We start from the raw sequence: 26,518 nt of genomic DNA on the forward strand, positions 1-26,518 counted from the left end.
AGCTTGTGTAACGATGTTCTTACAAAACATATAAATAAAGCCAAAGAACTCAACAACTCTGCTTTGCTTTTGTCTTGTTCCACTTTATTGGATGTAGAAGAGCTGTGGGTAAAGGGCAGCTCAGCCAATGAATGCCTCTTTAGTGCCTCTGAGGGCCTTCTCCTTCATCTCTCTGACTGATGTATTTTTAAGCAAAATCTCAAGTCCAAACGAACAAGTTCGCTGGTCTTTTTGCAGCGTTCCCACAGTGGAGTGGTTCTAAAGATGAGTGTAGTGCCCGCGAGCACTGACCAGATCTGCTTCCTCCCACCTAAATACCTTGGACCTCAATCCATTTAGTGCTCACTGTCATTTAAAGAGGTAGAAAAACAAGGCGGTGAAAGCGACTGAAGAATCCTCATTAGTACAGCGAAAATACTTATAATCAGTCTGCAGAAGGTCGCAAAGCCTTCAAATTCCTCTGCAAGGTTGTTGTGCAGTAATTCTTGGGAAAATAGATAAAACTCAGAAATTCAAAAGGGGTAATTCAGTGTGTAATGCTTTCTATTGTAGGGCACTACAGAGGACAGCAACATGACCCTCAACCTGATGCCCTCGGAGGTCTGGATGGTTCGTAACGCAGTAGCTCCACTGGTCCATGAACGCATCTTTAGTGTAAACTCAGTAAAACAAAAATGTTTCCACGTAGATAAGTGTGACACCCGAGAGGAGTCGTGCACACTCGTATGATGGATTTAATGTAAACAGATGGTTGTATGAGTGCAGGCTACGGGCAGAAAAGATGCACAAGCTAAAGAGACCCAGCAGAGTGAAACACACACTATAAGGTCAATTTCCCCCTTTGCCATTGTCCCTTCTCCTCCTCCTCCTCTTCCTCCTCCACTTTCATCCACTTACTGTAAGCTGGGTGATGAGATTGAGGGTGAGAGTTTCTGCCACTGGTGTCATAACAAAATCTATAGTTGCCTCAGTCAACTGGCTGCAGCATGCCTTTGTGTGAGGATACACACACACGCGCACGCACACACAAACCTGGGCTGATGTACACACAAACGGTGCAGGACTGTTTGAATGCACCACACATGAAGAGGCTGTTCAGGTCCAATTTTGGGTGAGTCCAGCACGAGAGGACAAATGAGAGATTGGTGCCGATGCACTCTCGCCTCCAATAACAGCCCCACTGTGTCACTGTAGTGCTTTACTATTCTGGAAATTACCCCCAGGAGATAGTGTGAGAGACAATGATGGACTGTAAAGACCAGCGGCAGAAAACAGAACATCAGAACTAAAGAAAGAGACAGAAATGAGCTGAAAGATGCAACCGACGAGAAAGTTCATTCACAAAAATGTCCATGCAGGTTTGAGATTCTTGGGTCATCCGGTGGGCCGACTCAGAACTCAGACATGAAGCTTTCGCGTGAACTGAATGTGTAAGCGGCATTTTTCAGGAACTGAAAAGGATGGCAATATATTTTAGTTCCATTTTAGGTCTGTTGAATGCTCAATTTAAAGCAGAAAATGTGTTTCGGACACACACCCACCACATGCTGGTCTCGTAGCCAGAAGGGCACAAGGAGATGCTAGAACACAATTCCCCCCCTCTGCTCGACTCTCTTCTCTGTGAGGAGTTCTTTTGAAGACAGTGAAAATGCCTCCCCCTTTTTTGGCGAGTCACCTCCCATCTCACAGCTTTCTTTGGTCCAAATGTGCAAGCTGTGCGGCGCCAAGGCTGTGGCCTTGGGCAGGCGCCGTCTCTGGCTCTCCAACTTAGAACCAGGCGGTCAGGGGTGATCCTGCCAGACCCGTCGTTGGACGTCTGTTTCATCCGCTACCAGTGTGAAAGGGAAGGAAAAGACCAATCATGATGCAAAACCAGTTAAAGACGGTGGCTTGGCTGGTTTATTTAAGAGGTGCTGTCAGATGATACAGTATATAACAAGCAGCACCAGGTGAGCACGACTATCACACACCCTGACGTCCACGTCCACAGTCAGGCGAAGCAACCAACAAATAAAGTGCAGTTTTAATCATTTTTGTCCGTGAAACTCGTTCCATTGACAAACGCACACATTGCTGCTGACAGATCACACACAACCTTGGACACGACCTGTGTTGATAAGTGCATCATGAGCACACAGTGAGTCTCTTTTGTGGAGATAAAGACAGGTGGATCTTCTGTGAATTAAGTGTATTTGTGTTTGTGCCGGCCTGCAGTATAGAGGGACAGTGTTCTGTATGTGCTCGTTTATCAGTACATCACCTTTTTTAAGGTTTGCTGACACTGATAGTGGAAACAATAATGGAGAAAACCAAGGGTTCAATTATTCGGAGGCCATTTTTTTGCCTGGGTCAGTGTCAGTACAATGTGCTTATAGACTGGCCCTGCATCAAACTTTAAAAAAGACTAAAAAAAGTGCTGCATACCCCCTCCTGTCAACTGAAGAGCACCAGATGGACACAACTGTTATTGCACATAAAGATCCCGCAGTCAGACTGCTGTGATAAACCACCACTCTACTCTAAGAAGTGCCTAATTAGCAGGTGATAAAATAAACATGCAGTTGTTTCAGTGGGAAAAAAAAAGAGCGAAAAGAAAACATGTCAATTACTGCAGAACTATCTCTGATATACGCGCCTCTGCAGACACACTTGAATTAAAAATCACGGCATATAGAATAACATGACTGAGGAATTTCGGAAGTTTACCTTAAATCCAGCCTGAATTAATAATGCACAGCAGCGGAAGGCTGCTTTCGTTAAAAAAGAGCGATCCTAAATAAAAGATGCAATGCAGCTTTTAACAACAAAGCAATGTTAAAGTTTAACCGCATCTGCTGTCTGCAGCATCCTGTCAACCCCAGTGAGGCTGAGAACACACTATAATAATGCTTATAACAATATAACATTATCTGTGTTTGCTTATATCCATGTGGACGTCTTCTCTGTGTTCTAGATGTAAACGCAGCATTGTTATGGTAAAGGAAGGTCAGGTATCATGATAAAGGGGTCAATAAGAGCAGAAATGACGACGCTAAACGTGTTTTTCTGTTTAACTGTGTTGTTCTGACTAGACTGGATTCCAAAGAACCTCTTTATCTGAGCAGAATAAACAAAAAAGACTCTTTAGAGTGAAACAGGCTCCCGGGGGGGGGGGGGGGGAGCACAATCCCTCCAGCCAGGTTGAGATGAGGTCACAAGTGGTCCGGAGCCCAGAGATGGATCCCTGGCACTGGTTCTGTGGATCCAACAGTGACACACACACTCACACACTCGCAGGAGCTGGCAGCATAGAGTGATGTTCTCATTCCACTGGGAAGCAGCGGAAGTCTGTCAGAGCTCTGTGCATTGATGCCGCTGCCGCAGCGCCGCCAGTATCAGCCCGCTTGGTCTCTGACAAACACACGTGTTGGACAAATAGATGTACAGCACATTTAAACTGACGCTATCTGACAAAATGACAGCTTCCAGTTATTATTTGCCATCACAATAGAGCCAGCAATATATTTTCCATTTTGGAAAGGGAAAGGAAATGCAAACAGAAGTGGAGCAAATGACAAAAGCACGTCTGTGCTCCTAATGAAAGTTGTGCTTTTCAGGCCCGTTTACAGTCCTGACAAATGGCCGAAGCAGAGCAAGGGGAGAGAGGGGTTACAGCGCCAGAACCAACAGACAGGAGGCCGGCGAAGTCGTCTTTATAACAACTCTGGACCAACACAGACCCCCCCAACCAGGAGCTGAATAATGGAACAAAAGAAAGAGACGATGTTTGAGTCAGAGTACTTTCTAATATGCATTATTAATATTCAATATTCGTTACATTTCCCGACTTAATTGGAGTGTGTCAGGGCACATCGGCCGTTAGTGGCATCACAGCAGCATCTGGGCTGTTGCTGCACAGCTGATGGGATGCAATAAAGGGAAAGAGTGGGTGGGGGGGGCTGCAGGGCACCAAATGAATTGCAGTTCAGAGTCAGTGGGAGTCACAAACACGTCGGCCTCCAGTAAACCTGTCATGAGACGGCTGTCCAAAACACCTCTGACTTCTCAAACCAAACGTCTCTCTGATCTCTCTGATTCAGCCACATGTTCCTGTTGGATGGATCTGCCCCCACAGAAGGCACAATCACAAACAACTGAGGCCGCGTGAGTATTTGCACACAGTCGCTGTCATTAATACCTGGTCATGTGACGACCAGCATACACGCTTGATGTTTAAATCAGGTAAATTATATATGTGTTCAGTGAAGGCATCTGTGTATGCAGAAGAACTAATGAACATATCATTTGTCCGCTATCATCAAGACAGAAGAACATTTCATAGACCTGTGATGCTCTGGAGTTTTCAGTCTTTCCCTCCACCTCCTTTTCTCAGGGACTCTGGCTGTTTGCAAAACCCTGTTTCCCCAGAGAACAGCCATGAACTGGCAGATTCCAGCTGGGTATTACACACAGACACACCAAGAAAGCACAAGTGAGAAAGTGAGACTCAGCTCAGAAAAATCAAGACTGATGGTACCGATTTTTCCAAGATAACTTTCTTCTTTTATGATCCATTAATTGTCACGTATCCCGACTGTCTCCCCCTCATGATAAACAAGTGAAAAATCTCCCTGATTCCTTATGAATTTTTAAACTTGTTTAACTTTCTACGTGTTATGTTCAGCTACTCCAAACAATATGGTGAGGAGAAAATGAGACAGCAAGATGGGAAAGATGGTCTCACACACACACAGACGCACACACGCGCACACACACACGATATGCATATAGCTGTGAACATCTGGAGCTGAAGTCAATTGGAAGTCAAACTACAATGTTGGCGATGAACCAAAGCAGACAGCGACAGATCGCAGCGATCACAGAGCCGTAGCGCCGTCATTGGCCTCCCTCAACCCTCCCTCAATCCGCCGCCTCCCAAATTGACCACAGTGACTTTGAGAAGCGGCACAGGAGGATGCAGACAGTTCAAGAGCAAAGTCGAACCAATGCCATTTGTAAGGCAAACCCCACGTGGTTCTAGCCAGTGGTTTCTGTGCTTTTTTAAAATCTTATTTTACATACACTTGCAATTTGTACCCACGTGTCATGTAAGTAAAGTGGAAAGGCTGAGGAGAACAGTGGAGTAGGATGTTACAGTGAATGAGATCATGTGAGATTTTCCATTTATTGTTCCTGAAAGGATGTAGAGCAGAATGAGTGAAGGAGAGACTACGTGTATTACCACTAAACCGATCAATGACTCTAGTCAACATCACATAGCAGAAGGCAGCAAAAGAGAGCACTTTTGATGGCCCCTGCTCCAAATCAATATCATTCTTGGTTCTTTCTACTCATGTTCATAGTAAAAACATAGAGAAAAGCATCCAAAGGACAGAAGTGTCCATCTAATGAGTGAAAGGCCCTTATAGGTTTGACCACTCCATCAGTTATTATCAAAAAACATCATTTCCAGAACTATGAGGATTAAATCCTAAATAAACATTTCCACATCAGCACTACATCACCAAGAACGTGGACTTTGTCCATCGATAAAGGTGCTAACAGAGGTGAAACACAAAAGTTCTGCATTGATAAAGAATGACATCATTCTTCAGTCTGTGGAGTCTCCAGGAGGCTCTTCACCAGCTGCCCGTCCACCCTGGTGAATCCCAAACGAAACACTTCCTATAATGAAGGAGCAGTTCTGACAGACTGTGGACTCCTCATTCTTAAAACATCCACAGTTTCCCAGAACACCTAAAGTAAAGTCAGGAAAAAAGAGTCAAAGTAAGGAATTGCTGCTGGAACAGCTTCTCCAACAGCTACAGCTAGCAGGTGGAGCTACTTTACACATGCCAGTGAGTCTACGGAAGCAGAAACGTGTCCTGTCTGCTCAGGGAGCCCATTGAGACCTGCCTGTTCACCACACAGCAAGTGGAAATTAGCAGAACATATGATTTTTCCTGCTTGGCCCATTTAAAGAGCTCATGCAACGGATCAGCTCAGATGCGCCGATGTTATCTCATCCATCAGAGCAGAAAAACCGGGGGAGGTGTGAAAAGCCACAACTTCCCTCCCTTTCCAGCCAACAGTGGGTCAGGATGGTATATTTACCAGTTGCTGGATACATTTTGTTACTCAAACACATGCTGCATCTCAACTTTCATTTTAAAGAGTTTAGAGTTTGGATTTTGCGTGGAGTTGGTTGGAGGATATTAGGAGAGCCCTAAAAGCCTCTGGTTGGGAATGTTTTGTTGCAAAAGCTTGAGCACCAAAGTCTGAAACGTTAGAAACACTTAAATTCTGCCATTAAATGACAAAAACATAATGGGAAAAAAACAGATTTTGCCTACGCAGGATGATAAGGCCAACATTGGGCTGCCTGACTAAAATATGTCTACATCTACCGCAGGACTTCTTCAGCGTAGCTATTTTTCTTCGTGTCAGAGGCCAATCCTCTCAAGGTGTGTTTCCATTTAGCACGGTGAGGTTTACCGCTAGCAAATTGATTCTGTGGGTTGAAGGCTACCCGTCTCCTCAGCACCCTCCAGCCGAACCATCCAGACTGAAACCCGCTGCATTTGTGCCCACATATTGTCTTTGTTCTGGTCCAAAAAACTCAAAGGGGTGAAGCACGGAAAGCCTCCTTCGAGGGAGGAGTGCGCAAACCTCCTTGAAGGAAAAATAGGGCCTTTCCATCTTCCTCTTCTCCCTTCGTCCCAGCTCGTGTGTTGCTCACAAAGGCAGCAGACAGGTGGCTGGGAATCAATTCCATGGAGCCGGCAGATGAAAGTAAAGAAGAAAAAGTGCAGGGGAAGACAGAGAAGCTGTATGAAGACTTCACCGGGTGGAAAGAGTGAAAATAAAACATGATTATTGGCTGGACTGCTACCTTAAGAAAGTGGGAGAACTGGAACTAAATTGAGACTGGGAAGTCTCACATGGGTTGAAAGATGCAGCTACCAGTGGGTCTGCAACAACTTTACGGATCTGCTCCAAGAGTGACTCAGTTTGCTGTCAACAACCTTGAGAGGGTTTTTCCACTGTAAATCCTCAGGAATCATTCGAGCCCAGTTACGACATCAACCAGTTCCAACATCAATTACAAACAACGGGATGAAATGAAATGAAATGGAACTGAATATCCTTAAAAAACACCAAAGCAGTCTCACAAAGAAGCCAAACACAGACACGGGTAGGTGGGGGTACACGAGGACTACGACGCTCACTGATCACCGCAGCCTTGTGTCGATGCAGACTCTACAGAGGAGTCCCCCAGGGGTCAGCATTGAGACCTCTGGGACTGTTGTTCTCTCATTGAACAAAATGTTCAATGTTCAAAATGTTCAAATGTTTTCTGTCCTCATTCCTTCATCTCACCTGTAACACATCAGAACTTTCTGGGACACCCCCCTTTGCTGGGTCAGATTTAGCCGTCCAATCAAATAACAGGGACTGGCTGGGTCTGTTTGGCGGAGCAGTGTGCGAAATTTAGCATTTTAAGATAGAAGGAATAAAAAATCTCTGCGTGAAGAGCTAAAGGTGTAGCTTCATCTGGAGTATAGTCTGGTACGGCGTAGACGTTGTCAGCTAGGGACAGAAGCCGGATTAACACTGGCCTTGAATTTCCAAGCACTTTGCAGATGTTTGCTAGCATATCCTATTATTACTATTTTCAGAGGAGTTTCAGGGATGTAAATCTGTTTTGGTGGATTAGAAGAAGAAGAAAACCTTTAGGTAGCCAAATCATTCAAGCTGCTGTATTTCAGGAAGTAGCAGACAGTCAAGTCTAAATTTTGGCACTTTCTACAATCTGTGTGTGTGTCTGTGTGTGCGTGTGTGTGTGTGTGTGTGTGTGTGTGTGTGTGTGTGTGTGTGTGACACAGGAGCTCAGCCCAAAAAGTGGCCAACAGCTCTCAACAACTATTAAGATGAACCTACTGATCGATGTTGGCACAGAAGTATGAAGAGGGAGGAGTGAAGATGCCAACAGGGACAGCAGAGCATCAGTCACTAACAATGACTGACGGAGGGAGGGGAGGAAGGAACGAGGGAGTGGAGGGAAAGAGGAGTGTGTGAGGACTTAGGAAGGAAGGGTGAGTGTGTGTGATGGGTGTGGAGGTTTTAGAAGACGGGTAAAAGCGGAACAAAGTCACCATCATAGAGCCAGATGCATAAAAACATGGTAGTGAGCCTGGTCACATGACCATAAAAACCCCATAACTGGGGGCAATGAGATAATTGGAATATTCAGATCTGACACATTTGGGATTAAGTCCCGAGGTTGTGACATGAGAGTTAAACTTCCTGCTACGTTCCAAACAGCCGATCTTGTCAAACATAACGACAGTCTTAGCGTTAGCTGGCCTCCTATAGCAGCAAACAGATCGGCTAAATAGGCTACTCGCTCCTTCAGTCCCTCACTTATTTGTCTTTACACAAGGCTCCAGCACCTTCTCCCTGACCTGAAAGGAATAAAGTCATGAAAAAACATCTGATTAACAGGTACCAGAGTATTGGAGGGACGTTTGTTGATCCAGTTTCCCGTAATTAAGCCCATCACCTTATGCTGTTTACAGAATCTCTTGAATAATCTGCTAAATGCTGAAATCGCTTTGGGGTTGGATCTCCACGGTGACGTAAACTTGCCCAGTCACCCAGACAGTAGCGTTGTTTTGCTAGCAGAACATGCACTCTTGGGCGTGCAAACCTGTGCGTTTTATTCTGATAATAATCCGTATAAAAGCACGACACAGTTCAATCACCACTAACTTAACAACGTTGACGCATGGTGACGTGGATCACCAGTCTCTCAGTCAACAACACACTCCACACCAAGAGCAGCAGACCTGGGCTTGACAGGATATCATTGGATTACAGAGCCCATTTCACCGTAACTTTAACACTTGACACTCAAGTCCCGGTTTGGTCAGGCATGCAGATGGGGACGGAGACAGAGAGCCCGCTTCCCTACATTGGATCATTGTCTGTGGCATTTGAAAAGGGCACTTGCGAGAAGCTTTAGACATGACAAGCTCCGCTTCCATCTGCATGCTATGATTGCTCTGTGGGCTGAATATAACAGACGGTTTCCGAACCAGTGGAGCGACAGGACACTTTAGCGTTGAGGCGGCAAAAAGTTACCCACATAGGTTAAAAAAAAAAAAAAAACACTTCCGTAAAATAGCGCTAATACAGTGACTCTGCTGCCCATTTTGACTCCTACATGGAAGGAGGCCACTTGATGGCGAGCACATTGGCCTTTATGAGGAAAAGAAATATATATATAGCACACACTCAGTCAAGCGAAATAAAACAAAGATATGGTTGAGGGTAATTGGATGAGCAGGCAGAGCATTGCCAAACAGGAGATGGGAGAGACGCGAGCAGAGGAGCCCAGGACCTACAAGGCGAGGGAACGCATCAAAGCTTGATTAGCTGCGCATTAGCAAGTAGTTCCGCTTTCTTTCTGCAAGTACTTAGACCTCAGTGAAACCCAAGAGCCTCTCATTCCAGAAGCTTTCAGTGTTGCAAAGAGAGAAAACCTGTGTTGCCTTTAATGGTACATGTGTATTTATGATGTGGAGAGGGGCTTGTAATGGTCCTGATGGCAGACCCTGGTGGTTTGTCAAGAATGATGGTACATCTGTGGGAGACAGCATGAACGCGGCACAAACACACACGCACGCACGCACACACACACGCAAACACACACACTCACACACGCACACGCACACACACACACACACACACACACACACACACGCACAGCTATGCATGCTTGATATGGAAGAACGCAATTTTGATCATAGTGTGTCATAAAAATGGCCGCCCTCCGGCTTCAGTCTTGTCATCAGACCCAACATAGATGGAAAGAAATCAGGATTGATACGTTCTATCATTTCAATACGCAGCCCTAAAGTGATGTCATATATATATATATAAAAGTTTTGCATCAAATGTTTAAACTGGTAGGTGGACACACCAGTTCAGTGCCAAAATTAGCTTTAGCAGGAACCAAACATGTAAGCGCGGTGCTAAAGCGTACCCAGCATGAGCAATGCCAGACTTGACACGACAGCTAGGATATATTAGCAGCAGGAAAATCGGAAACAATCTTGGACAAGGAGAGGTTAATTTATTTAGTCAGTTTAGCTGCATCTGTCTACACTTAAATTTGCCATCTGCGAGGAATACAACTGCCAGGGCCGCTAATCAGGCAATCCATCACTCCCTCATATAAACATGATCAACGCTAACCCGCCGAGGCTGACACAGGCCCTCGCGCCATTCAAAACAGGGCCGCTCTTTCATGCCGCGGAGGGGTTGAAATGGTTTGCTGCTACATCTATCTGACACATTCCCAGCCAGGACCAGTTGTTCCTCGCTTGTCCGGCTACATTTTTAATGACAATTGTTAACACAACACTCCGGCTAATGGCGCTGCTGCAAATAACATTGGGAGCGGGACATTAATATTAATATTTACATTAACCGCTATTACATGCGCATGGGCGTGTTACGGGTTCTGCATGCGCTCGGCTCGCTCCAACTGGGAGAAGCAGTTCCATAATTTACTCGGTTGAAGGCTTTGCTTTTGAAATGCTCTTATTCAGTGTCACACACACACACACACACACACACACACACACACACACACACACACACACACACACACACACACACACTTTTCTGTTTATCTTTTATATTCAACAGCATAATGATTTGGACACAGATGCTTTCAGTTTTGTTTGGATCCATGCAGCCCGATTCAGTTTAGATGCCCGTCTAAAAACCCAAACATAAAAGGAGACATAAAATGCTATTTTGTTGCTTCGAGTTACCTGAATCAACATTGCAGCAACGTTTTTAAAGCCTTCGTCCACCTCCTTCACTGAAGCAGAGACATATTAAGCTGCAGCTACATAGGCTAAACCCACCAATGAAATACACACATGCTAACTACTAATCATGACGATAAGGAGGCACAAGAAGCCACACCTTTGGGTTTGGATTGACCTTTCCTGCCCCGAGGTCAAAACTTCACACCGTATCTCTGTAAACATCCTTAGCTTTACTTACTGACCACATGACAAGCGGATCTATAGCTGTTTACCTCACATCCACCCATCCTGCCATTAATGGGTCGCAGCATTTAAGCGTAACAACGGCGTAACTATAGTCAGCGTTTTTATTCTATTTTTTAACAAATCTCATTCCAAATTCTGAGATTGGCGCCTGTAATCGGGTTCAACCACATGTGAAGCGTCTCCTTGTGAAGAGATCCTTCGTCGCCAGACGGGTGCGGATATTTCAGTTTAACGGTCCTGACATGAAGAGTAAAACCCTCACAGGGGTGTGTGAGGCACAAATGCTGCCTCGTAATTGGTGATTATGATGGATGGGTTGGTGATCAGCTGACTGCACATCAAACAGACCCACAGCAACATAGGCACCTATCTGGAGATTTTAAAAATACTATTCCAATAAGAGCCCCCAGCACCCCCAGCCCCCCACCCACCCACACACATCTCCACACAGACAGACACCATTCTGCGTATCACTCTGCCTCACTAGACACCACATTATAGTGGTTTTATGCAAACACGTTCTCATTTGGAGGCCACCAGCTTGTTAAATGCACGCTCACTCGCTCTGACACCGAGGTCACGGAGCCCACCGAGCACACTCGTAACCAACCTAATTGGTTTGGCAGCGCTGTTTACGTGCATCGCACACACACACCCAAACACACGCCGGTTGATAGGGGAGTTATAACACAGGAGTCGTGCGGTGGGTCGTCAAATATATGCAGGGTCGCGTTTCTCCGAAGAAATCATGTGATCGGGACAACAGGCACACATCAGACATACTGTACACTTTACTAGCTGACAGGGCCAGTAGGGCCAGTAACCCCCCACCCCTCTGACTTACAGGACACATGCATATCAGTGCTGTTACATAGTTAATGGGGGGGGGGGGGGGGGGGGGGGGGATTGCTGCTGCATTTTAGGCCTACATTCAAAAAGAAAGATAAACTTATTTCAGGAAGGTGAAGGGAGGGAAGGCAGATAACTGGGACTGACTCCAACTGTTATTTATAACACACACACACACACACACACACACACACACGCACATGCTTGTCTGCTCGAGGCAAAACAGTTTGTAAAACCTCAAATCTCAGTTGGCGAACACACTCTTGATAGGGGCATGTCTGGTCTAGCAGAAATGAAAAGAGGGCAGGTGCACACACACACACACACACACACACACACACACACACACACACACACACACACAATCCTCAATTACAAATGCTTTCCAGCATCAATAAAGAGGTTCATGCTTTGACTTTAAAGCTATAAAGGTCCATTTGGAGGACGGGGGTCGTGTGTGTTCTAACATGGAAGTCAAGCTTCAAAATCTTTTAAGTGGAGTTTCCGACGGGTCAATTTTTGAAACTTAAACATCTGTCAGGCAGGCAAATCCGGCAAATAATCATATATAAAGTGAAATCTGATCTGATTTTCATTTCAAAGTCGACCAGACAAAGACCTAAAACTTACTGAAAAACACTTAAAACATGAATGTTTCATGTTGAATTGCTATAAAACTGAGGACACAAATATATCAGTCAGCCTCTGTAGCCCTGAGTAAACTGACATCTACAACCTTTGCATTATTTTTATGATTTCCATTTTACACACAGTCCCCCCTCCACACACACACACACACACACACACACACACGTAATACGCACAATAGAAATCTCATGACACGTTTTCCATATCATTGGCACATACTGTGTATGACAGAAATGATTGTTTGGGAAGAGAAAGAAAGAGAACAAAATGTCCTTTTGTGTCCAAAATATCCCCAAATCTCAGACACAGCAGCTCCAAACACAAACTGTAATTGATAAGAGTGTGTGGCATCGTCTCAGCTGGATCCCAGCCCGTGTGTTAGTCACTCTGCAAACGGCGCCCGCACCAGTTAATCTGGAATACGCGCAGTGTTTGCTGTTCGTCACGAGATGTAGTGAAGAAATTGAAAAAATCCAGGCGCTCTGGGAGACGATGGCCACAAGCAGAAATGCAGAAATGAGCTCATAAACAAGCTGTGAGACTTGATTGTTTAATGATCAATATGCTCCGTCTTCATCAGGGAGGAGACGCATCCAGCCGGTCCTGTCTGCAGGAAACATGCGCACGCTTTTGTTTTCTTTACCTCAAACTTAGTCAGGCTGCTTTAGCCTCCAAATAATTTCATTAGTCTTGTATATTAAACAAAACAGGGTAAAATTGGTGGTGGTGGTGGTGGTGGTGGGGGGGGGGGGGGGGTGTTGAATGAAAAGTAATAAAAAGTCATTGTAGAGTTTGCTCAGCTTTGTTTGCTTGTTGTAATCAGATGGGATTCAAGGTTGGCAGAAGCTCATAAACCAGCTTTAATGCATTTTATAGGAGGTTGACAGAATACCAATGTGTTCATCTTAATTCCCCCATTCAGAGATTAAGCACGGGGCCCCCCTCCCCCGCTAGCCATGACCTTTGCTTTGACCTTTGCTAACACGACGGCGAACGAGAACCATTACCACAATTTCTGACAGGATCAAGCTTCAATATGATTTTTCCATTTTTTAGATGGAATTTTGGTGGACAACCAACCCAAATTTCGGGGGTTCAACCAAACATGAAGAGAAGATCTGTTGAGTACACCTACCATAATACCACACATTTTAATAGACAGTATATCAGTTAATGTCGCTTTTCGAGGTCTGTCATTATTTCTCTTCAGTCACTTTATTCATCACATCTATTGTTCTAATGTCTGATCATCTTTTTATCAATATAATTCAGTTTAAAATCTGAGTATAAAAACTCTGTAGATGTAAAGGTTTAGAATCTATATCGCCCTCTACTGGTAACTTGAAGTAATGTTAGAAATTGTGAGACCTGAATCTTAAGTTTTTTCCCTCCAAAAAAGGCTTTGTCATTTTTCTGGATAAGAGAGGTTTGTGCTCGTTTTGCTTGACTTTGGTACTGCTGATGTGTTGGCTTCTCCTGCTTCCTGGTACTAAATTGGGGGCCTTTTATCTGTCCTTATTTCCATCAATGGATGTGCAGACGACTGACACCAAGGCGTGAACAGGGGTCCTATAATAATCCTGTCTTTAAAAAAAAGAGGCCTTACATTTAATAGCCACCGAGTGTAATGTTGGAGAAACTGATGCCGACAATGAATTCATCCGAATCACAGGCAGAAAATGAGGATAAAGAGCAGAGCTTGTAGCACTCTGTCCTCTTTCAGACAACCCTCAGGAGCGCCCACGTGAGAAGGTATTCATGTGCTAAATCCCTTTAATCTCACACATCAGAAAGCAACTCACTTGTAGCACTTATCTGTCTGCAGCTACAGCACTGAAATAACCTGCGACCTGCAGCTTTCCGCCACCACAAAGGCACCAGGGCGTCGCCTGGGCTCCTCCGGCAGTTCTCCTCTTTGATTTCCATCTCTTTTCTCGACAACAGTGTCTTCCGGCTTATTTAATGTGCTCCTAAGGGCGTGATCGTCGGTAACATTTGTTAATGAAGCCCCCCCCCCACACACACACAGGAACAGTGTGCAACGATCTGAAGGAGACAATACCACCACACCCCCGTATTTATGTGGTACGGAGAAGTCACCAGAATGGATAAATTATGGTGGGTGCCACTTGTCCACCTCCCCACTGGGGTTATCTCCCCTATCCATCATAGCAACATACATCATGTTTGATGACTGCAGGCGACTATTTATGTCAGCGTAAAACCTGCCGCTTTAAAACCCCGGCCCCCTTCACGATCAATCACCGAGTCCTTGTGCACACGCGCACGTGCAACACCTCCTGTCCATAACGCGCATTTCATTACGCGCCCGGGCCGCAACGTTCGAAAAAGCCGACCCATCTATGCAAAATTACAGCCATTAAATGGAATTTATTTTCCGATTACTTCGAGGGGGGTGGGGGGGCACTGAATCACACCCTGGCATCAATAGGACAGCACTGTGTTGTAGGATGGGGAGTGACACCCTCTCCCTGTAATTACAACAATAAAAACTGGTCAGAGCTGAATTAATGCAGGCTGAGGAGCAACGGCAGATCATCTCAGGCCTAATTTACCCTTCAAGGATAACTCAACATACTTTGCATAAAATCGGTTATTTTATTTGTGGTTATGGTTGTTAAGAGGGCTTTTTTCTATTATTATTAGTGCTTATCTCAAAAGACAAAGAATTTAATGGCAGGTGGCAGGACTGAACCAGTAAGACACCCCCATTAGAGCCAGTGAGAGCTGGAAACATTCCCATTTGTTGTTGACCGTTTCCTCTGATCGTCGGGAAATTCTGGAGGGTTGAAAAACATCCTTTAGAGGAGTTTTCTGTGCTCACAAATATCAGAAATACCTGCGCTCATCAAGGCCGAGGTTGGAAACGCCTCGCGCAGCAGAGGAGATGGATTTTATCCTCCGGCACTGCAGTCTGATGCACTTCTGTTATTCTACACTTTTTGTTTGTTTAGTTTGTGTAGAGTTTTTTTATTGCCTTTTTAATGTCTTTTATCGTCTGCCCGATCATTTACGGCTGCTGCATTGCCACCAGCACCACATTTCTCACATGCACAGGGGGTGGGAGGTGGGTGCGAGGGCCACACAAAGATTTCAATTACACCCACTATTATATAGTGTTTTATACGATGTGTAAACCAGTGTGAGCCTAAACCAACAATCAGATGCAAATGATCTGGGCTTCCTGCTGAAAAGAGACATTTTATTCTTTTATATGAACTTGAAACAACTTATGAAGAGTTTGACCTTCTATTGGTGATGTTCAGGGCAGGATATCCACAAGGTCAGCAGCTCCGTGCCGTTAAAATAGAGCTCATTTAAATGAAAGTGTATAAAACTGGTAAACGTATGTGGTAACTACCTCATCGACCGAGCCTGCATACATAAATGTGCCACTGGGCCCATTATGGATCAATAACACAAATATACGGAATCATCCATAATTGGAGATTATCACTGTAACTGTCATCGGGGAGGACGGCGTCCATCAGCGAATCAAATGTCCTGCTGAGAATCTGTACATTAAAACAGAGCTTTTCCACTGGGAGCAGGGCTGCGTTGAAGCGTTATTATTCAGTTGTCATCACTTATCTTGTGCTGTATATGCACCTGTGTGGTCCAGGTCCCCCCCTGGTCCCTTTCTATCGCCTCTGGTTACTCAGCCTGTCATCAGTCATCACAGTGACCTAAAAGATGTTCAGCTTTGCTGCTTTCACCGCGGCCTTCCCTTGACTTTACATAGGCTAATGTCACAGAGCTGTTCAGACCAGAGGAACCGCTCCACAGCTCATCTCTACAAGAAAATGTTTCTCTATCTGTAAAATGGATCCGACTGCCGGGCTTCGTGGGAAGCTCCCATTCGGCAGCTGTAGCTTCAGATGAAGTTCAGAGATTCTGCTAATGGTCTGCATCGTACACAAGAGTCACTGTTGCTACAACAAATTAGAGAATTATTCCTCTTTTAAATGGAATCCAGTAAAAACTGGATGTCCTAATGCTGCCGTGTTATTGGAAATGAAAGGGGGGCTTTTATTTCAGAGCCTGCCTTTGTTACCCGAGACGCTTGTGTTTCTGAGAGGCACCGACATGCATAGTTAGGGTTAGCGAGTGCTTTCATCCTGCTTTTACACTCGTACAAATGTAGAAATTCATTCTACCCACTGAAACCCTCAAAGGTCACTGATAATGATACTCTATCTTTCTTCGTGGATTACTATTGATTCACATATGAATATTAATGGATGGATACAGGACAAGGATAGAGTGTCCACATAATACCAGGTCAAGAATAATCTAGTGGGCTTTTTTAGACTCTGATAAATGGAGACAAAAGTTTTGGACCCGTGGTTGTTAGGCAACAGGACAACAAAAACTATTCCAGCAACATTGCCGAAGGTGCTCTAGAGACTCACCTCTTGGTCTCCTAGATTCTTACGTTTCCCATAACTTTGTTATTCAATCGTAGTTGCTTTTTTTTGCTTGTTCATCTGAACAGAAAAGCAGTACTGAAACGGCAGCACGTGCTCCTCAGAGGATGCAAATATGTAAAGACATCGCGGGGGCGAGTGAGGCCGTCACCAAGGGAGATGCTCGTTCTCCATGAAGCCCTGTCTGACGGGGGTCCTGCGCTTTCCCCCAGCTCCGTGCTGCGTTCCATCAAGAACAGACAGCGCATTGTTTTACTTCATTAAATGGGACATATGAGCATGGCCTTCATGGGCTGGACTGTCTCCCATCTAATGTGTCTAAATGTGTTTGTCCTTGTAAAAGCAGGTGGAGCTGATACCCAAGAGATCGCCTCTATTTGGGCCCCTGCATTTTATTGATTGCGCAACGCATCGGAGCAAAAAGAGAAAAAAAATAATGTAAAAAGGCAGCTTTAGCATTTGAACCGACGTAAGTCAAAGCAATTTACATCCAAATCTTAAACTCAAATCAAACTGTTTGTCACTCTTCGGCTGAGAGGTGCACACGTGTGCACGTGCGTGTGGTGAGAGAGCGCCGCAGCCTCAGGTAGGCATTTTAAGCAGAGGATTTCTGTCCACACACATCTTTATCCACAGAAATTCATTAGGAGGGCGAAAAAAAAATTAAATAATTAAAGGCTAAAGCTGAGTCCACGGGGAATCTTAGAATATGCAGAAGTTCGGTGTTGTGTTTACTTATATGCTAATTTATACCCATGCCAAAGCCCACACATAAAATGGATTTTATGCATTACGTGATTGAATAATGAGCTCTCACTATCCAGCTGTTTCTGCCATTATTTCCAGTTTATCTCTTCTTTCTGCACAATTTGCTCCGTCCACCTCTCGGCTTAGTCTGGTTCTGAAACAATCGATCAACATTTGGACAGATATTATGATCCGGGCAGATTATGAACATCTTCGTTAAGGTTTTCTTCACTTCCACTTAACGAAGTCCAGCATATTGTGGTGCGTATGGTGCCAACAGGCCTACACATATTGTCTACAGGGCCGTGTCTCAAACCCTGTGGACGCTATCTGTTCATGGTGGCTTCCAGTGGCAGCTGTGAACCTCTGTGGAGCATCACAACTTCATCACACAGCAATCAATGGGTGTGACAGGGGAAAATAACCTGCAAGTGAGGACAAGAGTGATGGATTGTGGATGTCTGCTGACCTACTTCAGTCTATATACTTAAGAAACATTTTTGTTTTACTCCCAGGCTGTGATATTTAATAGGGTTTGCCTTTACTTAACAAACAATAACACAGATTTACCTCCGCTGGACTATTTTAATATGCACATTGTAGCCTCTTACTTTCAGCATAAAATGGTATTTTGTCCATCTCATGGGACAAAGCAAGCTCTCCTCATGTAGTACCATGAGTCCACAGAGATGTTCAGCCTGACATGTGCGTGTTTGTGCGTTCCTTCTTCTATCGCCGAGCTAAACCCTTGAAGATAAACAGCAAATGCCACATAAGCTATTTCCAAAGAAGCCTAAATCCTTTTTGTTTTCAAAAGAAGCCTAAAACATTCATGCCTTGAGCGCTGCAAGGACTCCCTGATATCGGCGAGTCTGTGTAAAGAGATTTCATCACTGACTGTACGCTGTGAATAAATGTGTTCCAACTACGGCAACGGCAGGATGGCGCCACCCAAGAGGTGTGCGTTTCATAATTTATGTTTCAGTTATGGCATCGGCAGACGGTGTGGTCTATCCAGGTCCACTAGTGTCCTCCCACAGTCCAAAAACATGAAGAGCTGGTTGACTGGAAACCCTAAACTGCCTCCAGGTGTGAGTGGACGGTCTGTTGGACTGGGGACGTGTCCAGGGTCTGTCCCTGCCTGTTGGCCTGTGTCCTCCAAAGGCCCTCAGTGACCCCGATTAGGCCTGATTGATGGTTGACAGAACATGTATGGATGGATGGAACACCACCCACAAACCTTCCTCCCTACACTTGTCTTTGTCCTGAGACTGGTTCTGTTTCACGTCTCATGACAGATCACGCGGACCGCTTCAGCATCCCGGTATCTGAGGGTCACGTAGAAGATAAACCAGACACAAACGCGACGAGACAAACATGTGTGCACATGCAGGTGGAGCAACAGTCACCCGTGGACACTTGTGCATGTCATGACAGGCACTGAATAAACAAGAGCCCAAAACAATCACTCCCGCCCAGAAAACATGCTTGCGTTGTAAACACGGGGCATTGATTTAGTCTGAAGGCTGCACACACACGCCCACAGGGTGTGTGTGTATGTGTATGTGTGTGTGTGTGTGCGTGTGTTTGCCCCCTGGGGGTCAGCTGGGTCAGACACAAGATCTAGCTGCTTCTGCATGTCACAGTTCAACTTTCTGTTGTCATTTTCTGCTCCCACGTGCACATCTGTCTCCATCTTTCAGTGATAGCTGCATTAAAGATGAGCTGACAGATGCGATCCCGTCCTGTCCTCTGAAATTTGTTATGAATTCTGATTTCATTTTTCCAATTCCTTATCGGATTCTGCAGCATTAAAGACACACAGGGGCTGGGTTTACTCAAATAGGTTCACTTCATTTCAGAACAGAGAGCACAGTCGATACATATCTACGTGCACAAAAAAATGGTTACTGCAGAGATGGTTGTGGAAGATGCTCTGGATCCTGCACGAGGGCGAGCGCTTTAGCCGCTTTAAAGGACGTTTTAATGAGCACAGCAGATCTGCGGACACCCAGCGTAGAGCGCCGCATGCGAAGGTTAGTGACCATAACCCTCAGCCTACGTGTCAACGTATACAGGATCTCTTCCTTTCTTTCGACCTGAGGTGTTTTTTCGTTGCCAGGGCTGGAAGCAATGTGGCGGCTGGTTCTTTCACCTCTTCCTGTCCTTTATATATGACTGCACGGTCCAGGCGCCCAGTCAGCCGGCTGTCACTCAGGCTGTGACCTTTTCCTGCACGTTCTCATCAGCCAACCAGGGGTCAGAACTAATGAGCACCCGGTCGGTCATATAAGGATGTAGGGTCAAGCTGGAGTCCTTCTGACCTCTTTGCAAGACACAGGTAGTTTCTGCCAACAGGAAGACGCAACCTTTGATGATGTGTCTGACTGGATAGGAAGAAAAATACAGAGATAGCCTAAATAAAACCGTCTGTGAGCACGCGCCTGTGTGTGTATGAGTGTGTGTGTGTGCGCCAGAGGGCAGGGAAAAGCATGTGAAGGTGTTATATAGGTATTATAGCCCATGTTACTGCTGGAAGAGGACTGTGACAGAGAAGACAAGATGAGGAAGAGAAATATCTGTCTAACACACACGTCTTCTTTGTCTCACCTCCTGCCACGTGTGCTGGTTCCCAGTTTAGACTTGGATCTCTCCATCTCTCCCACTAATGCCAACATTTAGTCTTAGTCCTTCACGTGTCAACAACAATGTTCTCGGCTAATTCCCCTGCTTGGTTTCTGCAGCACCGACAGCAGCATTTACTGTATTAGAGCCTTCTGTGTTTTAAAATTCTGGCTGAGAATGAAGATCATAAAAGAGCAAATTGACTCACTTTGATTGAGTTTGCTTTGTGCCCCCCCCCCCTCTCCCTCTCTTTTTCTGTCTCTTTCTCTCTCTCTCTCTCTCTTTCATCCCCTCCTCATTTTTTCATTATGCTGATAATGTTCCCGCCACAGAATGTAAAATAAAAAGGATTTTACATTTGTGTTTAGTGGGTTTCCCTGTTATTAGGCCTGTACACACATTGCATGTTCTAGTCTGGTCGTGCTTTGATTTATTGCTTTATTTAATTTGGTGTAAATGTGCGGTGTTCACACGTGAGGGACGCACTGCAGTTTTACCCCCTCGGATTTAAATAAGGACAGACTTAATAGGGTTTGAGGGTTAATAAAACAATATTTAATTGAAAAGCAATAAAATTGTGCTCTGTTCCTTTTTAGTGCTTCATTCTGAGCAAAATGTGGGTCTGTCTTCTTTGTCTGACAAACCTGAGCATATTGACTAAGTAATAAATGCCATTAAAATGCAGAAGTCTGTCCACGTTTATATGTAATGAGCTGATGTGTGTGTACGAGGCTGTTTCTGCTTTAGCTCAGGTTAGCCAAAGCTGCCCACATCTCCCCTTGCATCACCGTATGCTTGACAGCACCAGAATAAAAGAATAGAGATAAACTGGATAAACTCTCCTGTGGACCTTTTGTCTTCTCTGTTTTTCTTGCACGTTGCCTCTGCCATCCTATCAGCACTGATCTAACCGCGAGCACGAGCAGAAAACAAAAGCACGAGAAAGTAAAAGCAAAGGTACGGAGGACCAAGAAATCTGCAAGTTACGCTTGTGCACCTCAAGCCGACCGGACTGTGATCAAGCTCCACCAGTTCCACAACATTGCAGAGCGGAAAAACAGCGTTGCGTAACCGCAGCGGTTAAAGCTCCAAACGAGCAGGCGGCACTCCCACGACCACGTCTGACGCTTATGAGTGTCTCTTTGTTGATCGGCCTGCCGGTGTTGGCGCTGTACTCTGTAACGTGACAGACCTGCAGGCCTCCGTTTGTATCTGATGACATTTATTCACCTAAGCGAAGGCAGCGGACCGGCCCAAGCAGCGCTCCAACCGCCCACGAGAAACAACAGCTTTACACACAGATTGGCCGTGTTTGCCTTCACCAGAGCAGGCACAGACTATGTGTGCCAGTGTAAATAAAGATGTGTGTACATTATGTTTGGAATGTGTCTGGGAAGTGAGTGAATATGTGTGTTTTGTGTGTGCGCTTTCTACACCACAGGGGTCTCTGGTTCTTTGGGGAGGGTCAGTGCCACAAAAAAAGAGCATTAAAAGCTCTCCGCGTCTCCTTTCTGAAGGACCTTTGGCAAATGGTGTTTTTACTTTTCCAGGGCTTTTATAAGCCCGAGTAGACCTTGCAGTCCTTGGTTTATCTTGAATTGAAACTGGGTTTGCGATCAGGCGAGAAAAACGCGTAACGGCCCTCTGCAACGATCTGACAGAATCCAGAGGGCTGCTACAGGGCGCTATACTCTAGTGACAGACATCGCTCACTCGACAGACCGGCAGCTTCTGTGTCACGTCGGATATCTGGAAAAATGATTTCTTGGAACCTTGCTCTCAAGGACCCCTGCCTCCACCCTCAGGTTGAGCATTACTCCTGTTCTCCCACTGAATTGGACACAGGAAATGGTTCTACTCATCAACATCCCGGCCTTCACGGACTGCAGCGATGACGAGAATCTTACCTGTAAGACAGAGAAATCACAAATTAGAGCGATGTGCTGAAGCTTTTATGGCGCCTGCGCTGTTGGAAGGGCTCAGACACGCAGCAGAACAACGGCACGATCAGGCGCAGCACTGTCATTTGCATCTGAATTACAGCATTTAGGTAACGCTACATTATTCTTTTTAGCAACCAAAACAAACACAGAGCATTTGTTGGTCGTGTCCAACAAGCCTTTGGCAGATTTAATATGGCGCAACAAGAAATATGCCAGAGGGGAATAAACCAAAAGCCATCTGGTCAATTTGTGAGCCTGGATTTATTTTCGTAATGTGAGGATGGTTGAAAGAAAGCAAAGTTCCAACTGACAGGTGAGAGTCCAATGTTTCTACCCCAGATTTGTTCCCCCCCCTTCCTTTCCTTCTTTACCAGACGGACTGGTCGCCTATTTGGTTTGGCAGCAGTGGCTAAACTCAATCTGTTTGAGGCCCTGACGATGTTTAACCCGTTCGGGGAGGCGAGATTGGGAAATCAATCAGTGGGTGAAAAGAGAAACAGGAGCTGTCCTGCCAGCTGCTACCTGAACACCTGCATCTGCAGCTTTGGGGAGGGAACCTCCTCCCCCAGGAGGCAGGCAAAGGTCAAAACCATTTATCCAACTATGAGAAAGCTGAGCAGAAAAGGGAAACAAACGCGGTCGCGTGAACGGTTGACCCCTCCATACGCCCATTTGGTCAACTCAGGAAATCGTGCCAGTGTCAGTCAGACGGAGAGCACACACACACACACACACACACACACCACACACACACACACACACACACACATACACACACACAAATACACCATTATGACATTTGATTTCATGGCTGTGAGTTCAAATCAAAGAGGTGAAGCAAACACTTAAACACATGTCAATCACATGAAGGAGGCCTTGAAATTCCTACACTTCCATGGAATCAGCTGAATCTGTTCCTGTTTGTTCGACGGCCAACATGAAAGTGTTATCGCCACAGAAGAATCTTACATGTTTGTAAAGAAATTTTCCACTGCAGCTCTGAGTGTGCTGCGCAAGGAGAGGACAAAACCAAGAAGATCAAAAAGTCGCACACTAGAGCAGTTTAAATGTTCTCTTATTCAGTCTTGCTCTCTGTAGGGTTCTTTACTAGATTGTTCTGTAGGAAGGAGTGACAATGATCCTAGTGGTGCTAATTAATGCTCGCTAACGCTGAGCGACCCACTGTCAGGTCTGACTGTTTCTCTCCTGCTCTTCTTTAGCTCCTGAAGCCTCAGTTCAACTCCGTTCTTAATCAGAACTTTCCGTATGTCAGAGGACTGACTCCCGTTTCCTTATCATTGGGGAAACGTCCTTCCATGCAGAGATGAAATAGTATCAAATGAAAAAATACCGACAGTAACAGCAAAAGAAGTCGATCGTGTCTCAGCTCTCTTCTAAATGAGACTCAGACGGTCTCAAATCAGGCTGAAATTCAGATATAATCAGATATTCAGGGGGAGACAGGTTGAATGTGTTGGTGTGGGACTTTTAACTCAACATTGATCATCATTTACTTTGACTGGACAAGGCTTTTTCGAGGTGTCCTGGATGACCAAAGCACATATATAAATCTGAATATAAAGGCTCAGAACTCTCTGTAAAAGCGACAGTACACGGTTCTCATCGGCAATAAAAATGTCCCCCCGGTGCAACTAAGAAGTGCGGTGAAAAGGTTACACATATTAACCTTACACGGATGAGCGCAGACGGAGTGCTCTAATGGGCTTGACGGGGTCATCTGGGCTGCTGAAATCTGCACACGGCGGTAATGGTTCGGCTGATAAGTGATCAACTATCAGGAACTCAGGAAAAGAAAGACGTACCAAATATTTTAAATTGACACTTCCTGGTGTTTCTTCAAAAAATCTCAAGCTGTCTCCCCCCAAATGAAAATCCTTTAAACTACCAACATGCCAAAATAAGAGATCAGAGGTAACTTTATTCAATCATTTACAATTTATCTTGCCACACTTTGATGATAAAATATTACCTGATTTGATGTAGCTGCTGTGTATTAGCTAGCCACTTCAATTAGCCATATGACTTCCTTAGCCTGACAGTTCAAAGACGGTACTTTTTGTTGTACGGCCTCAATCATCATTCCACTCAGGAGATGCTAAATGATGCTACTGATTGATCAGAGGTGCAAAGGCTGACTGGCTTTGATGGACTCTAAGCAGATGGCACACAAACAGAACATGCAGCATGCAACAGAACCTAGATGGTAAGCCCTTTCTGACTGAAGCCCTGAGCCAGACCGCTGTTACACACACACACACACACACACACACACACACACACACACACACGTGTCCTGCTGTCTGTCTGTTCTCAACGCCTTTCCAAATAAAATCTGTCAGATTGTTATGATAAACCACAATCCTGCCCGCTGGTATGTGGCTTCACATACAGCGAGTGCTTTCCATGAAAGCGGTTTCCCACAACAAGCTAAAGAGGTACGAGCCTGATAACAAGGCAAGTGAGGCGAGACGAGTGGGAGGACCCTGCAGCATTACCCAAAGTTTTTACTGGAAGCCTGACGCGTCTGGATTTATCCTCTTCAGTGCTCACTTGTATGTACAGTATATCCTACATGCTCTTCCCCGAGGAGCAAAAAACGTATTTACTTCAGTTTTCCTTGATTTCTCCCCGTCTATAATGAATGAGTATTCCATTTAATCACATCGTTTCCCAGAGTCACTATTCAATTTGTAAGGAATGTTCCTGTCTGGCGTGATGCAGTTACTGACGCGGCCTCCCTCGTCGAGCAGTCACCCTGATAATGGGACCCTTCGAAACGTGCGCGCGATGTGGTGTCAGCAGAAACACAAACACCCGGGCCGCAAATTAGCTCTCGCGGCTGTGGAGCTGCTGGTTGTTTGCTGCAAAACCTTTGTTGCACACATCCGGCGCTCCAAGCAAACACGCAAGGCTTTTGCTTCCTGTCTTTTTATCCTGACGCAAACAGCAAGAGTTCATCTGAATGGAAATTCAAACAAGCTTTCTAACATCGCCACACCAGACTTCTCAGTAAAGTGGCTGCAGCGGAGCTCTTCCGAAGCTACAAGTGGCTAGAGGCTAATAATGAGGGGGTAGATGCTGCATATTAATCTAATCTTTTATAGTGTGTAACATCATATAGACAGAACCTCTATGTCTACAGCATGGGTGTAAATGCAGGTCTAGAACGTGCACATCACCTATCAAAAAAATGTTTACCTTGGTTTAGCCTCCTGAATGTGCACAATGAGACTGTGGCGACGCCGAGGCCACCGTGATAAAGCGGGATTATGATCCTCCTACTGCCTTGGACACAGAAGGCCCACAGTCCTTCTCCCCTTTACTTTTCAAGACAGCCAATATGTGCCAGAGCTACATATCCTTCCCCCAGATAATGGAATTGCCTGGCTGTAATAATAATTTGAATTTCACGCCCCGGTGCCTCTGTGCAGAGGGATCACCAGAGCAGTGGCATAAATTAGCCTCTATGCACTGAGCTGATCGATGGCTGCCCCGTCCGCCACCTATTGATCTGGGATAACTCCTGGGGAAGCAAGTACACCCCGCATTCCTGCACACGACCGCTCGCACTTTTTAGCCGGCAAAATGGTAGATAGTGAAATCTACCGCTGATGGATGTTCTCAAACTTTTAAAGTTAACAGTATCATAAAACTCCATGAGTTTGAAATGTAGAGCAGATATAACTTCTAATGGTGATGTGACAGCGCGGTGAGAAAAGACAAATGTTACTGGTTAACGATGGCAGGCCGACGGTTTTAACACCGTGTTGTTCTTCACTTGGAGAATGTTGTTCAGCCACCTTGTAAAGACCAACTGACTCCTGACTCTTGAGCAGCCTGTGGCCTCGGGAGTTTCAGAAGCCAGGCGGCGCAGTGGCAGCGTGGCGTAAATGGCTTATTACTGTATGGAAGCTTCAGCACGTTACTACTGGACTCCAGCTCTCATCCAGCCTAAGACTTCACTCCACCAGAGTTGAGCTGCCACGGCAACTGTCCAATCTGACAACAGGTTCGTCAGGCTCAGAAATAGAGAGCGATGCTTTAGCGTCGTGCCTGGCTCTGTTGTGCAACTCTAATAAAACCTGTCCTGTTGAGAGACTGGAATGTGGACGGATGACCTAAATGTCCCAGTTATGTCCCAATACGTTGCTCAACAATTACATGTGAA

The 26,518-nt window shown here is 45.4% G+C and overlaps 1 protein-coding gene across 3 annotated transcripts in view; it reads right to left on the reverse strand.

Annotated features, from left to right (window-relative positions):
* The window catches only part of LOC130524037 (receptor tyrosine-protein kinase erbB-4-like), a 173,900-nt gene that overhangs the window by 101,858 nt on the left and 45,524 nt on the right, over window positions 1–26,518 (reverse strand). The window contains exon 2 of one of the 3 annotated variants that reach the window (XM_057029755.1): window positions 22,159–22,293. The exons of the other annotated variants lie outside the window; for them this stretch is intronic. The gene's annotated coding sequence lies outside the window, so the exon portion shown is untranslated. The remainder of the gene's footprint in view (window positions 1–22,158; window positions 22,294–26,518) is intronic. 3 annotated transcript variants of the gene reach the window in all.

Source organism: Takifugu flavidus, chromosome 1 (assembly GCF_003711565.1).
Source record: "Takifugu flavidus isolate HTHZ2018 chromosome 1, ASM371156v2, whole genome shotgun sequence".
Lineage (NCBI taxonomy): Eukaryota > Metazoa > Chordata > Actinopteri > Tetraodontiformes > Tetraodontidae > Takifugu > Takifugu flavidus.